Here is a 16465-nt window from a genome sequence, read left to right on the forward strand (position 1 = left end):
TTGGTTTAGGACTGGAAAGTAAGAGCTAAGACTATTTCTGTAAGTTCTCATGTATCTTAAAAGGAGGCAAGGCAGAGAAGATCTATTGGCTGCTCTGCTATTAATTCTTCAGTTTCTCTAGTTAATCAGTTACATTATTATTAAGTAATAATAATTATTATTAAGTGTGATTATTATTAAGTGTGATTTATATTATTATTAAGTGTGATTATTGTTATTAAGTGTGAGTCATTAAAAAATAGAGGAGGTTGCATAGGCGTTTCCGGCAATTAAGAAATCAATCATCTATCCATCCATCCATTTAGCTATATACTTTGAGATGCTCAAATCACTCATTTTCCCAGCTGCCAGGAGTGTTGGAAGTGCTGAGAATGTTGTTAGCTGTTGGCTCACAGATGAAGGGAGGCGGCTTGCCCAAGGTGGTCACCAGTTCCAACTTTAAATAACAAAATATGGGGAGGGAGAAACAATCTTAGGGGTTGAAAGTCAGCATTTCCACACACCGATGGTCCAAGCATTCTGGGGCATAATTGACAACATGATGAATAATTTTCCTTACTGAGCATACTCCTTGGCCTAACAATGCTATTTAAACAAACTTATCCCAAGGCACTGATGAAGGATGTGCACAGATGTTTGGCTATTGAGATGTTTATTCAGTATGGTCAGTGAAGAAATAAACTAAGTATCCAAGAGCAAAGGGTTTGTTGAGTAATGCCTACTATGGAATATAACACAGCTGTTAGAAATGAGGTGGTATCCGCTTTCTTGACATGAAAACTGATCTCAATAAGGACCGAGAGAAGGAGGCAGGTTATGAAACACATGTATAGTAGGCTCCTAATTTTATTTGTTCAAATCATTTTATAAGTGCATAAGAAACGCTTGGAGAATTATATGTCAAAATACTGATAGCGATTACCTCTGTGTAGTGGTGAGTGGGATTAGATAGGATTTTAATTCCTCTTGACATTGTGCGTTTATTGAATGCTTTATAGAGAATACATGCTTACTGTGTTAGCAAAAAGCCAATACATTTTTTTTTTTTTTTTTTTTTGAGATGGAGTTTCGCTCGTGTTGCCTAGGCTGGAGTTCAATGGCATGATCTCGGCTCACTGCAACCTCCGCCTCCCGGGTTCAAGCAATTCTCCTGCCTCAGCCCTCCAAGTAGCTGGGATTACAGGTGCCCACCACCACACCCAGCTAATTTTGTATTTTTGATAGAGACGGGGTTTCTCCATGTTGGTCAGGCTGGTCTCGAACTCCTGACCTCACGTGAGCTGTCTGCCTCGGCCTCCCAAAGTGCTGGGATTACAGGTGTGAGCCACTGCACCTGGCTGGCTATTCTTATACTTGAGAGTTGGCCGACTAATTAGTACCTGAGTCCTAATGGGACAAAGTCACTTTCTGGTGCTGCTCAAGACGATGTTGACAAGAAGCATCATGATCATGAAATCAAAGAATGTCTACCATGGCAGTGTAACCAGGAAACAGGAATCCAGACACTTCTGTCTCTCTTTTATTTATTTTTCTTTGTTATTATTTTATTTTTAGAGTTTCTAGCTAAAAACAGAGCAGAAGTCTTTGTAAAACACACACACACACACACACACAAACACATTATAATTTTCCATATGCTACTTGTCTAGATTTTTCAAAAAATCCCCTCTCATCACAAAAATCCTTCTGCAGACCGTAAACACAGAAGATCTTTTAAATATTCATTCCACTAGCTTTCCTCCTTAGAAGCATTATATTTTCGATCACATTTTAAAACACTAACATTGTAACAACAGAATTCAAATGGAAATAAAACATATTGTAAAAAGATAGCTGTTTTGTTTGAAATAATGGTGTTTATTTTACAATGCATATAATTAGGTCAAATTGTAAAAAGCATTTTTTTCCCCACACAGAGATTTCATAAAGTATGCACACAGGTTATCTGGAATGCAATAGCCTTTTCCACCAGTTTTAATGCACCTTTTGTACCAAAGGGCAAACCTACCACTATGGCTTGTGGTGGCTTAAAAAGAAAAACGAGCATAACATTAAGACAAATGCTGCAAGATGTGTCTATGAAGAGTACTGCAGTGAGTTGTTAGGGCAAGGGGCACATGGCCTTACAAAGGCTGTCCCAGGGAATGCCCGGCCTCATCCTCTGAGGAGGTCTCCGTTTTGGAAAACAGCTCACATTCTTTTCGGGTTTGTTCATTCCTGGATACTCCTAGTTTTACTGTGTGGGAGCGGGCGGCTTTCCCTTTGGTTTTAGGGGATTACTACATCTGGTGCACCCTGCTTTTTTCTTCTTGTCCCAAATTGTTCTTTGCTGTTCCTGCAGCCTCCCTTCCCACTGCTGGAAAGCAATTTGTAAACATGACTATCAAATCATCTTACCCTTTATGCTGTTCAGCTAATATGAGAATTAAAGCAAGTTTTTTACTGTAATGTACTAATATCGACAACAATTGTAACAGCTACCCTATGTCAAGCACTTATCATGTACCAGGTGACTGGGAAAGTCCTCAGTATGTGATGAAGTTTTTTTTTTTTTCATTATACAGCCCTTTCTTCCCATTGTTTATTTATTTTTTTGCAAATAAGTCATTTTGACCCAAATCCAGCATAAATAGCTTTTCACCAATTCCTAACTTAAGACAACTAAAATTTACAATCATGTGGCAGTATACATTTTAAAATTACACTTTGATAATCAAGATAGTCTGAAGTACAAAAAAGTAAATTGCCCTTTAGCTGAATTACCTTTTAAAAATAGGCCTGCTAGTTAATCTACCAAAAAAAAAATACAAGTTTCACGTGTTCTTCAAATTTCTTTTGTAGTTGTCATCTGCTAGTAAACAACACATGCAGGTTCCTAAAATTTTTTTTGCCCGGTCTATTCATAACATTCAACAGAGCTCTTTATATGGAAATATTAAAAACAAAAACTTCTAGGAGATTTATTTACTTTTGAATGGGTGTGTTATTTCCCTTTGTTTCAGATATGAGGCACAAACTTCTGAATTTAAGCTCTGTAAGGCATAGTAGAAACTTCCAATTTACAAATAAGGAATTCTCTGGGGGTTAGAACTGCCATGTCATGCAAAAAGGGAAAAATCATCTGTAAACTGGTACACTGCAATGTGTTAAGTGAGTCATGAAATGGCTGCTGGCCTTGGTATGCTGAAGAAAGGTTTCTGTGTTTTATGTTTTTGTTTTTGAATAAGACACGCCCAAGTCACCATAAAACTCACCACAGGCCTCCATTACCTAAGCATCAACAATAGGAGGCCAGTGGCACACGCTTATAACGCTTGCAATCACAATATAATATAAAGCATGAGTAAACTTTGTTTTTATACAAAACTGAAAAGAATCCCGTCCCGCCCCTAGCCCCTTCAATAAAACCACAAAGAAACAAAAAAGAAAATCCTTTAGCTTCGATTGACTGGTGTGGCTAAAATTAGGTTTCTATGCATCACTGCTGCTAGGGTGATCAATTTTTTCCTTTCTCAAGAGAAGGGATCTTGTCATCTTGTCGTGCACCCTACAGGAACAGTGAAGCCACAAACAAACCTCAATTCTGCATAGCAAATTCCATCCCAATTTCATAAAGACAAATATAACAATCTTTCCCTGTTTTGCTCAAACAGGTTTGACTACATCTACTATAGCTCTATTAAATAGAATATCTTGATTCCCTAAAACTGTAACACTTATGATCTTGTGATGATGTTTTCTCTGTACACACTGTAGGCCTTCAAATGTTGTTGTTTAATTTTTTGTTTTTTTTTCTGCAACAAATTTAAGAACGCCCTTTCAGGCAAGCAGTGGTCTCTAGCTGTTAAAACATTTCCTTAGTGGATCACAATAGCTTCTAAAACTGCCTTTCTAGTAAAGGCCATCAGAGAGATAATACTAAACTGTGCATTTGCCAAATAAGAATATGAATTGTATAAAAGCTCATATTATAATCCTAGATCAAATGGCAAAAGTTCTACAAAGTTGGTTTCCATGTTTGTATAAAAGCTCCGACTGATTTTATGTATTTTGCTATGAAATTACCTTTGGGTCTTATAATCAGTATACCTCTACTCAGGAACGTGCTAATGATTTTATACAGCACGACGCTAGTACCGCTCTGTACGACAATAAGGTTTTTTTTTCTTCTTTTCTAAATGGAAAGAAAATAACCCTAGTCAGAAATGAACTGACAAATTTACATACTCCTCTCTTAAAAAAGTAAATAAAACAACATTATTCAAAATGTGAATTAGCTATAGACATACAATTACATAGATACATATCAATACAGCACATTCAATCTGCCAAAAAATTAATGATTACAAAGCCAGTATGGATGCTGCAATATCAAGAGAGATGTATGTACAATGATTAGAGCATTTGTAATTGCACTATACCTACAGACAGTCTGTTTGTTAAATTACAGGTGCTTTCTGAGCAAGGGAAAAAAAAGTAACCTGCGTTGTTTGAGGCTGGGAGAATCAAGAATGAGAACATCTCATTACTGTTTGGTGGCTTTGGTACTCATCTAACAGGCCGTGATTTTTCTCCCTCCCTTCTTTGTTGTTCCAAAAGAGTGATTTATATGGAAGTTTAGACTAGTGCCAAATACCACTATAGTTAAAATGAGACCAGTATCATGGCCTAATTCTAACGTCCCAGCAGCTTTAAACAATCATGATTTATTTTCTTAAATCAAATTTCAACTCAAGCTGCTTGACAGAAGCTTGTCAATACATGTGCTGTATTTTTTTTGCATTTGTTGAAAAATTGCACATATAGAATTCCAAACATTTCTCCTGGTAGGTTCAGTTACACAAACACATGTTCTATAGAACACTGAGAGGTTACTTTTAAGTCCACAAATCTTCCGTAAGTTCAACCTAATCAGTTACCAGTTCAAGAAGATCTTGAAGGTGGTAAACTAGCAGGAACTTCAGATTTTGGAAATCAAAGGTGTCAGAATAATACTATCAACCAATGTTCCTGGCAGACTTAATTGAACTGAAAGAAACATTGAGAGTAAAACTGGTTTCAAATAAAGAGACATAAACAGATTTCCTGCTAAACCACACAGGATACTTTTTACATTGCCGGTTTGGACACTGCACATGGGACGTGAACACTAACAATGTCATCTTAAGGACAAAGAAAACAATGGACCGTGAGAATCAAATTTACAGTTACAACAGTTTGGCAATTGGCGTTTCTGGTTCATTCTCAGCCAGTCATTTTGGGCTTCACAGTCTTACTCTCTCACATTTTAAGATACCAGCTTTTATTTTTTAAGTTCTTATTCATTTTATTTGACAAAAAGCCAGCTTTGGCAACACCTACCCATAATAAAAGTCATTTTAAAATTGTGGCCCAAACACTAAGGAAAAAAAGGAGAGGAAAAGCTTGAACAACAACAAAAATTAAGAAGAACCTATAAAAAGATTCTGGGTAGCAGCCATTAGGGTCATGTAGTGTCTGTTGGCATCTTTTTTGGCATCTGCAATTGAAAGAGAAGGTAACAAAAAGAAGCAAAGAAGGGAGGAAAGACAATGACGCGGCATTTCAAAAGAAAGGACTCCTGCGTGTCTTTGATCCTGCCTTCTGCATATTTCTCTGAGCAATCAAGCTATGGCTGAAGGTAAACATCTAAAAGAAAAGGCCGGGCGCGGTGGCTCACGCTTGTAATCCCAGCACTTTGGGAGGCCGAGGCGGGCGGATCACGAGGTCAGGAGATCGAGACCATGGTGAAACCCCGTCTCTACTAAAAATACAAAAAATTAGCCGGGCTTGGCGGCGGGCGCCTGTAGTCCCAGCTACTCGGAGAGGCTGAGGCAGGAGAATGGCGTGAACCCGGGAGGCGGAGCTTGCAGTGAGCCGAGATTGCGCCACTGCACTCCAGCCTGGGCGACAGAGCGAGACTCCGTCTCAAAAAAAAAAAAAAAAAAAAAATGACACTTAACTGTTAGACAGGCATCCATTGTCCCAGTCCAAAGTGAGACAAGACAGTATATTCTATTAAAAAAGAAACTATGTGTGTATCCAGAGCAACACATTTAAAACCATAGTATTAATACATATAATCCTTCAGCAAAAACTACAAACTTACATTAAGCCGATGATGGCTTAAATCGAACGATGTGTCCTGACTGTATCATTTGAGAGAAAAACTTGACCAAGAATGGAACTAGGATAAAGGCCATTGTAACCTGGGGAAAAAATCAGGAGGGAGGTATGAATTAGGGGGGAAAAAAAGGGGAAATCAGCTTTGTTTTGCTCCATAGAAAAGAAAAAGAGAGAAAGACAGAGAGAGAAAGAAACAAGTCTTATCTTTGTGAGTGCATGACTGAGAATTTAAAATACATTGAGTCACGAGGTTTTGCCAAAAAAAAGACAGAGAGGAAATGTGCTGGAACTGTACTTCAGCATCCTCTGTTTTTCCTCTGAATAGTTTAAACAAAATCATAATATTTACTACAAACTCTGTGGACACGCTCACACAGAGTCCAGGACGGCAATAAATTAGTATTATGCAAATTGTTTTCCACAGAAATACAGTCCCTCTTGTATATCTTCAATAGCCCACCAGGGCAGGGCAGGGCGGGTGTCTAGGAGGCATAATTAGACCAGATTGTAGTCCTTCAGGTTCAACTGGAAGATGGTGTCCTTGACGGCAGCAAAGACAAAGCGGATATTCTCGGTGTCTGTGGCGCATGTGAAGTGGGAGTAGATAATTTTGTCACTGTCTGGGTTCAGGTACACGAACATCTTCAGAATGAATTCTCAGGCTGCCTGGGCATGTCTCTGGGGTCCATCATATTCTGTGAAGTAGTCGACTAGATGGGAATACATGATTTTCTCCTCTGGAAGATCTTTCTTGTTCAAGAACAGAATAACCGAGGAGTTCTGGAACCAGGGATATGTGATAATTGTTCTAAAGAGAGCCTTGCTTTCCTCCATTCGGTTCTCATTGTCTGACTCCACCAGAACTTGATCATATTCACTAAGCGCTACTAGAAACATGATAAAGGTGACATTTTCAAAGCAGTGTATCCATTTTCTTCTCTCTGACCTTCGGCCCCCTACATCGACCATTCTGAAAATGACACTTTGTAAGTGAAAGGGGTATTCGATGATCCCTGTGGTGGGGACTCGAACTCTAAGCACATCTTGTTGAGTAGGCAGGTAGGCAGGGTCAGCTACGCGGTCCAAGTCATTAAGATAGTATTTGGTAGAGTCAGATAATTGATATTCTCGTCGTCTATCATAGCATTCCTGATTCCAGGATCATTCCATAAACTCTTCATTGCATCTACATATGGATTCTCAAAAGCAGACACCTTCTCCACATCAACTTCTCAAACTAATGGTGCATGAGCCTTATTGTGCTCATACTTGTATGAGATCTTGAGTGTGTCCATGGCTCTGTTCATGGCCTGCATGGCCGTGAAGATGTTCTGATACACCAGCTTGGTGAAGCCCCTTTTATCTTCATCAGAGTATCCTGACCCATGGATGATTCTCAGCTGCTTGATAAACGTACTCTTGCCACTGTCTCCTGTCCCGAGCAGCAGCAGCTTGAGCTCCCGGCGGGGGTCCCGCTTGTCTCTGCGGAGCTGCCGCTCGATCTCGTCGTTGATCCGCCGGGTTTCCTTGGCCTCCTCGCTCAGGCAGCACGCCATGATGGACTCCAGAGTCATTCTTCCAAAGTGCCTCCGCTGCAGCTCCGCCGGCACCCCTGCTCACAGCGCCCACACACAGCCTCCCGCCATCGCTCGCCCGAGGCAGCGGTGGCCGCCGAGCCCCCGCCGCCCGGCGAGCGTCCCGGACGAGCCCCGGGAACCGCCGCGGGGGCGGCGGCCTGGGCCGGGGCCACCAGGTGGGCCGGGGGCGCGGTGGAAGCGGATGGTCTGGGCCGACGGGAGAAGCGAGACGGGCGCGGGAGAAGGGCGCTGGCTCGGGGGGCGCGTGAGAGAAGGCCGCCGCCGCCGCCTACGAGGCCCCCTACGCCGTGCGCCTGGTGGCGAGAGCCTATCCACCGGGGTGTCCCCGCAGCGAGCGGCCGCCGACGGCTCCCCGTGCCCGGCGCGCCCGCTCCTCGCCGCCGCCTGACACGGCTCCCGGGCGCCCTCGGCCCTGTCCGCGCCCACCGCCCGGCTCGCGCGCAGACCCGGTTACCGGCCCGCCGGGCAACCCAGTGATGAAGTTTTCCACATACGTTCATTTCATTGAAACAGAAGTCTCATAGGCACCATTGGCAGGGGCAGGAAACACACAGGTTATTTGCAGAACACCACAGAACTGGCAAATGACAGAGCCAGGATTCAATTATAAAATGGGGGATTCTTTTTCAAGAAAAATTAAAATGTCTAAAAACTAAATTGAAAACCTTTGATGAAGAGAAAACCAAGTAAGATAAAAGCTGTTTCTGAAACACTTCTGTGATCACATTAGTTGACGGGCATGTACGGGAAGCAGTTGCAATGTGGTCTCTTTTTAGAAGAGCCCTTGGCTTTTGCAGAACTTTCTGATTCTGAGGTGTTAGGTGACCTTTTCTCAGTAGCTGTGGCATCTCTGAGGGCTTGGGGATAATAAAGTGAAGATGTAGACTGGTCTGTCTTGAATCCTCTTAGGACATTTTAATAACCTTAAAGTGGACATTAGAATAATGGGAGTAGGCAAAGTGTGACATCTCAAGCCCAGCGTAAGTGTATGCTTTTGGCCGGCGCAGTGGCTCATGCTGTAATCCCAGCACTTTGGGAGGCCAAGACGGATGGATCACCTGAGGTCAGGAATTCAAGACCGGCCTGACCAACATAGCAAAACCCCGCCTCTACTAAAAATACAAAAATTAGCTGGGGTTGGTGTCGTGTGCCTGTATTCTCAGCTACCTGGGAGGCTGAGACAGGAGAAGCACTTGAACCCAGGAGGCAGAGATTGCAGTGAGCCAAGATAGTGCCACTGCACTCCAGCCTGGGTGAAAGACTGAGACTCCCTCTCAAAAAAAAAAAAAAAAAGAAGTATGCTTTTATGTTGTTTCTTATAACTTAAACCTCCCTGTACTTAACACCTTTCATAATTTCCTCCCAGAAAGCACATGTTCCTATCACCATAACTGTTGTCACATAAAAAATATCTAATAGTGCTGCAAAGATGTTTAAGACGGATTTCAAAACTTCTAATATCTTGGCACTGAAGACATTACTTAGATCCATATATGTCTTATCTTTAATACCAACACATATCATGGTGATAGCAATCCTAGAATCCTTTCTAGCTCAAACTGTCTAACTATATCCTAAGCAGCAAAAAGATGTGGAGAAGGCAGGGGAGGAGGAGAATGAAAAGAATAGGAAGAAGAGAAGGAAGAGGAGGAGAAAAAGAAGAAGAAGAAAGAAAAGGAGGAGGAATGGAAGAAGAAAAAAAGAAGAATGTAGGGGAGGAGGAGAAAGCATTTATCAGCATAAATTCTCAGTCCAAAGGGCTGTTGATACATACTGATGAATAAACACGAGAACGGTGTAAGCCATAAGGAAGCAGCACTTTAGAGAATTTCAGTTCAGATGCCTCCCCTTTACGTTTCTCTAAATTAGAGAATTTCCAGACTAACCGTTCTTTCCTGAACCATGAACCACTGGCCCCTTCTATCAGAAACTTAGAGCTATTCCCTGCCTGTGCACCTCACAGTAGATGCTGCTGTTCAGTGAGAAAGAAAAATAGCCTTAAAGAGAAAGCCTGCTGGTTTCGGGAATAATTTCTCTGCTTTTTCAGTTAAATAAATTTAAGTTGAGTTTTATTTTGTCTACTCATGACAACTAAAGTTTTGTATTGTGGTATATTCAAGTGTGTAGAAATTGAACCTCAAAGGACTCTTTAAGTTTAACTTTGTATGGAAATTATATTATTATGCAGGCAGTCATTGGATAATAATGGATTATCAAGTAATTTTGAAAGCTGTCAAGTCCATCTTATTCTTTCTAAACCCAACCCTTACCTTCCCAGTTCAGTCATTAGAATTCTGTATTTCCTGAGTCAAGAAGAACAGAAACAGCTTTACTGAGATAATTCAAATAGCTCAGATAATACAAGAACGCTAGTCTATTATGGCATTTGCAGTAGATGTTCCTGGAATAGAGATAAGTAAAAATTTTCCCCAGACTCCTGCCATATGTAATCATTTAGTACAACCAGTCTGCTCAAAAATAAGTTTGTTGGCAGGGGGCAGTCCCAGCACTTTGGGAGGCCAAGGCAGGTGGATCATGAAGTCAGGAGTTTGAGACCAGCCTGGCCAATATCGTGAAGCCCCGTCTCTACTAAAAATCCAAAAATTAGCCAGCCGTGGTGGCGCATGTCTGTAATCCCAGCTACTCAGGAGGCTGAGGCAGGAGAATCACTTGAATCAGGGAGGCGGAGGTTGCGGTGAGCAGAGATGGCACTACTGCACTCCGGCCTGAGTGACAGGGTGAGACTCCATCTCAAAAAAAAAAAAAAAAGTTTGTTAAATTTTCCATTTAGATGAATCCATGTGTCTCTAGAATAGTGGAGCAGCAAATCTACTTAACAAAGTCAGACATAAATGGGCTAAATTTAGGTGCCCCAAACTTGGAAATAAGATTAAGCTCTGTGATTGGAAATATAAGAACAATACCTAATGAATGAATAAATTAGCGATTTAGAGATATACACCACAGAAAGAAAGGGTCTTCACGTTTTGGGCTAAAAAACTGGAGAAATTATGAAGTCCAATGAAGGCAAGATTGCCATTGAAATGCAGCCTCATCAGTTTCATCAGAGTTGGGCAGATGTAAAAAAATACTGGAATGCTGTCATTTTGTCTGAAGACGGTGTTTTAGCAGAAGGAAGTTGGTTTACATGGAGTTTAGTTAGGGAATCTAAAACCAAGGATTTGGCAGTGTTTATCTAACTGTGTCCAGGAGAGGAAGATATGGAATCTGGCAGTCACACTCAGAATATTTGGGACAATTAGGAGATTAAAGTGATGTGTTGTTATTTTGGCTGAGATTTAGGAATATTTCACTTCCCTCTCCCTGTCAAGGATCCACAACGGAGCAAGCTCAGGAGACAAAGCAAAGCAAGTCATCACCATTACTAAGCTGGAGCTCTGGCCCGAGCACTTCTGCGGACCTTTGGTCAATCAGGCTAGACCAAGTGGAGGAAGTGGAGGCCAAAGTAGCCGCAGGCCAGAGTGGGCGAAATTACTAGTTCTGTCCATTCTACTGCAAGTCCCAACACGGGTAGATTTTACCACTCCCAGTTCAGCAAAAGGGCACACAGAGTAGACCCACCGGCAACAGAGGAAAAGGAGCAAGGACAAGGAAGGAAGTTTGTGCCTTGGTGCCCGGTGCTGCCTTCCCCAGAGCTTGGCTGGTCAGAGCAGTAGCCGACCTGCATGAGAGGAACACCTAACAGAGACAGAGAGATTTAGCCAGGCCGAATCCAATAAACTCAGAATGATCCCTCCAGACTAGGTGGATTTTCTTCTGATTGGAAATTTTACTTTTTGAGTAATTTTTAAATCATAACTGAATATCCAAAATGGCAGATTTAGGTATTCCACTCACTGGAAAGGTTTGAAACACATTGTGAAATAATACATGGCTTTTCTGATTTACTTCCCAGTCTCCTAAATTACATTGCTTAGTGCATGTCAGCCTGTGAGGAAGGCTGTGCCATGTAGTAGAAAGAATGAGGGTTTGAAATCATATGTATCTGAGTTCAAATGTGATTCAATCCCTTAATAGCATTGGGTGAGCTTCAAGTCATTTGAACAGTCTATGAGCCTAAGTTTTCTCCACTTCTTACAAACAGGCAGTGTATGGGGGTTGTTAGGGTTAAATGAAATAACATTTATAGTGTGTAGCACACAGGTTTCCAAGCAATAAATGCTCAAAATGTTAGATGCCTTCTACCTCTGGCTTTCCCCTGAGATCCTGACAAATCCTCCATGGACCAACAAAAATCAAACCTGTATGACTGTATGCATCTGCTATGGATTAAAGCTGGGTCCTGGATGCCTACAAAGGCAGTGCCCTCTATGGGCTCCCCTGGACCCATCAGCTGGACCATCCCCTAAGGTGTCTCTGTCTGTTCCTCATTGCTCACACCCATGTGCAGAAACATGCACCCACCCCTAGCCACACTCAGGCAACATCAGGTATGATATACATGTAGTTTTTTAAAAAAGCAGTAACTTCCCCTTAGTAAATATACCTCTCATGAGCCCTGGCATTTTGCACATAACATTTTAAACACAGAAGAAAATAAAAGTAGCCTCAACCTCAGTCTACATCAATGAGCACTTGTTTTGTGTCGGGTTCTTTCCAGAGTTTTTTTATTCAAGCACAGCAACCGCCTTTGAATTAGATACTATCATTATTATGCCTGTCTCATAGATTAGAAGACAGAAGTCCATATCAAATGGCCTTGACTTGGAAGGGTAATTGATAATTTTCTTTTTTCTTTTTTGAGATGGAGTTTTACTCTTGTTGCCCAGGCTGGAGTGCAATGGTGAGATCTCAGCTCATGCAACCTTTGTATCCCGGGTTCAAGCGATTCTCCTGTCTCAGCCTCCCGAGTAGCTGAAATTACAGACATGCACCACCACACCCAACTAATTTTTGTATTTTTAGTAGAGATGGGTTTTCTCCATGTTGGTCATGCTGGTCGATAATTTTCAACTATGATTTTATTTACTGGGTACATGCTATTTGTGCATTACTTATAGAAGTCATGTTGACTAAGTGAAGAAAAGACTGAGGAATCTGTTAAAACACATTTCTCTAAAACTGATGTTGAATGCTATGAGCTGAGAATAAAACTATTTCAGTTTCACCTTTGTTGTATTGCCAGCAATGCCTGTGGGCTTTGAGGCTATGATGAAACCTTATCTCTACCCAAACTTCATGGTCATACTTCCATTTAAGCACAAAAAAGGTATAAAGTCACAATATATAAAGTTATTTTTTGGCACTGGGAATAAGAAATGCCCATCAGCAGTTTGCCAACCTGTGCAAGAATTATCAGTCACTGGCCATCAAAAGTCATCAACAAGGTCATGACCATTCCAATTCCAGGCTTTAAGAGGTTCCAGGGCAAGCAGGAGTAAGGTAGAAAAATGTTGCCACCCACTTCTGCCAAAAGTCTGGCATCAGAAAGTCTGCCACCCACTTCTGCCAAAAGTCTTTCCATCAGAAAGCCAGCAGTTATCTCCTTTACTGAGAGTTGTATTCATGGCAGCTGAAGCCACCCCTTTATCCTCAGTTTTCACCCCACTCCTCTTCAACAGCACCTCTTTCCCTGAATCAGTGTCAGATAATACAAATTGTGGCAGCATCCAAGAGTGGAATAGGACAGGTAATGGGGCCATTGTTAACAGTTCATGAAGTCTGCAAAAGAGAGAAAAAGATCTGAGGATTGTAGTTTTCAGGCTAAAGAAGTATCACTGGCTCCAAATGATCAGGAACCCACTCATTTATTGAGCATTATTACTGAGGCCCTCCTACATGCAAAATGTTCTTCTAGGCACTGGGGATACAGTCAAGGACAAAGTCTTCCCTTCAGGGAGCCTGCATTCTGCTGAGGGGTAGACAGACAACACACAGACAATTTAAAAAACCAGAGAGTGACAAGAACTACCCAGAGAATGGGTGGATGGAATGGAGTGAATAAATAGTTCCTTATGACGAGAATAGTCAGGGAAGGCCTCTTTGAGGAGGTGCCTTTTAATTTGAGGTTCTAACATCGGGAAGAAGCTGGTCAGGAGAAGTTCCAGTGGGTCACATTTCTAGGTAGAGGGAATAGTTGAAGCAAAGGCTGAGGCTGCAAGGAGTTCATCTTGTTTGAGGAACTGTACAGGCCAAGTAGATGGAGCTTGGTGGCTGAGACCTTCAAAGAGAGTGGATCCAGATGAGGCAAAAGAGACCAGGGAGGGCCAGACCTCACATGCTGGAGCGTCCACAGTGAGTCTGATCTTTTTCTAAGGCCAATGGGAAGTCATTGGAAGGTTTTCAGTGATGACTCACAAGATCTGATTTATATTTTACAAGATCCTCCTACCTGTTGTGTGGGAATGGATGGTAGGGGTGTGAGAGAGAAAGCGAGAGGTCAGGATATGTTTGGAAGAAGAGTCAGTGGGACTTGTTGACGGATTAACTGTGGAAGGTGAGGGAGGAAGGAGGAGTTGACGAAATCCAGTCCAGTGTTGGTCATGATTCTATTTACATAATATTCAGAAAACTAGATAACAGTGGCAGGAGGAAACCTCTCAATCTAGTATCTAGTGGACTAATGTGTGTGTGTGTGCTATTAGAACTATGGAGAAAAGTTTATTAATTATGAAATAATGTGTATGTGTTCATGCTTGTGTCTGTCTGTGATGCTATGTAATAGAGTATCAAACAGATTTTTTTCTGCTTTCATGGCTCAAAGCCAAGGAGACCAGCCACATCTTGCTTTTACTGAAAGGCACTAATGAAGATTTGGCTCTACCACTAACTCCTGCATATGTCTCCTCCCTCTTCCTGTAAGCCAAGGTCCGTGAAGGGAGAAGTCTCACTGGGTGTGCACAGCTTCCCAACAGCAGATCTGCCATCCCTGGCCCACTCTACTCATGAAACTGAGTATGTTTGTCTGTCCTCTGGTGAAACTAGCATCTTGCTACTCATGTGAGCATCTGCTTAGACAGAAAAAAATTTGAAGATAAATATTTTAAAAATCAATAGTTTCCTAAATACCAGAAATAATTAGAAATAAAAACAAAAAATTATATTTACACCATCATTAGGAAAACAGAATGTTAGGAATAATCCTTACATTTGTGAAACCTCTACTTAAAAAAATACATACGCTTTATAAATGCACAGCAGTACGTAATGATTTTTAACCAATTTTTAAATCTATCTACTAAATAGTTTACAGAAATATGGTTTTTTCAATTGAATATAAGGGTTAAAAATATCTAATTCCAATCCCAAAAGGATTTTCTTTGCAATTTGACAAAATAATTTCAAAGTTCGTCTGGAGAAAGGAACAGTTGAGATTAGGGGGAAAAAAGGAAGCAGAGTTGTGGACGCTCCCTGTGAAATGCTATGTATGAAACAAAGTGTTCATAGAAAGCTGCACAGACTCTAGAATTCACAGATAAACCGCTGAGCACGATGATCTTAAAACAGAAACATGATTTAACATTTCATAGCGAAGCATCCTAAAGCCATGTAAGGGATAGGCTTTCTTACCAAAGAGTACGTGGAAAGTCATCTATTTAATTCAGGAAAGAAGTCTAATTGGAGACTTAACTCATACCACGCACTGGAATAAGTTGTCGTACATTAAACAGATAGATGTAAAAACAATATGAAACCACTCCAGAAATTTTTAAGGCTGCTAAAATAAAAAGTAGGCAAACATAACCTAATCTTGGTTTGAAAAAAATTTAAGAAAAAAGAAAGCATTGAATGAAACCACACAGGAAAAAAGAGAACTGACACTATAAAGCTGTCTATGTGTACATATACATATAAAAACAGAGGAGATTAAAAACAACTGGAGAAAAATCTTATAATGTATTTCCTACATAACATGACATTTTACTAAGCAACTGAAATATAGCTTATTAAAAAAAATAGGTAAAAGATACAAGGAGACTTCCATAAAAGAAGACAAAAAGCTAATAAATGGCGGGGTGCGGTGGCTCATGCCTGTAATCCCAGCACTTTGGGAGGCCGAGGCGGGTGGATCATGAGGTCAGGAGATTGAGACCATCCTGGCTAACACAGTGAAATGAAATCTTCGTTAGTGTCTTTTGTATAAAAATACAAAAAAGTAGCTGGGTGTGGTGGCGGGTGCCTGTAGTCCCAGCTACTTGGGAGGCTGAGGCAGGAGAATGGCATGAACCTGGGAGGCAGAGCTTGCAGTGAGCCAAAATCGCGCCACTGCACTCCAGCCTGGGCGACAGAGCGAGACTCCAACTCAAAAAAAAAAAAAAAAGCTAATAAACATGTCCAACACCAACAGTAATCAAAGACATGCAGATTAAACACTAATATGCCACTTTCACTTCTGAGATTTGTAAATATTAAAATGTTTATAACCGCCAGAGATGTGAAAGGGTTGATGATAAGTATTATCATATGCCATGGCTGGCTATTCTTTTTTTAAAAAATAAAAATTAAAAAAAATTGGTTTTGGGGTACAGGTGGTTTTGGTGAAGTTCTGTAGTGGTGATTGCTAAAATTTTAGTGCACTCATTACCCAAGCGGTGTACACTGTACCCAATATGGAGTCTATTATCCCTCACCCCACTCCCAACCTTCCCCCGGCCAAGTCCCCAAAGCCCATTATATTACTCTTGTGGGGCTGGCCTATTCTTTGGCTCATTTCTGGAAAGCATGTTGATGATACAAAATTGAAAGCCTTATAAAATTGCTTA

The 16465-nt window shown here is 41.2% G+C and overlaps 1 pseudogene; it reads right to left on the bottom strand.

Annotated features, from left to right (window-relative positions):
• Window positions 1-6639: 6639 nt before the first annotated feature.
• On the bottom strand, window positions 6640-7718 carry LOC100593641 (annotated as a pseudogene).
• Window positions 7719-16465: the final 8747 nt, after the last annotated feature.

The sequence above is a fragment of the Nomascus leucogenys genome, chromosome 20 (genome assembly GCF_006542625.1).
Source record: "Nomascus leucogenys isolate Asia chromosome 20, Asia_NLE_v1, whole genome shotgun sequence".
Classification (NCBI taxonomy): Eukaryota; Metazoa; Chordata; class Mammalia; order Primates; family Hylobatidae; genus Nomascus; species Nomascus leucogenys.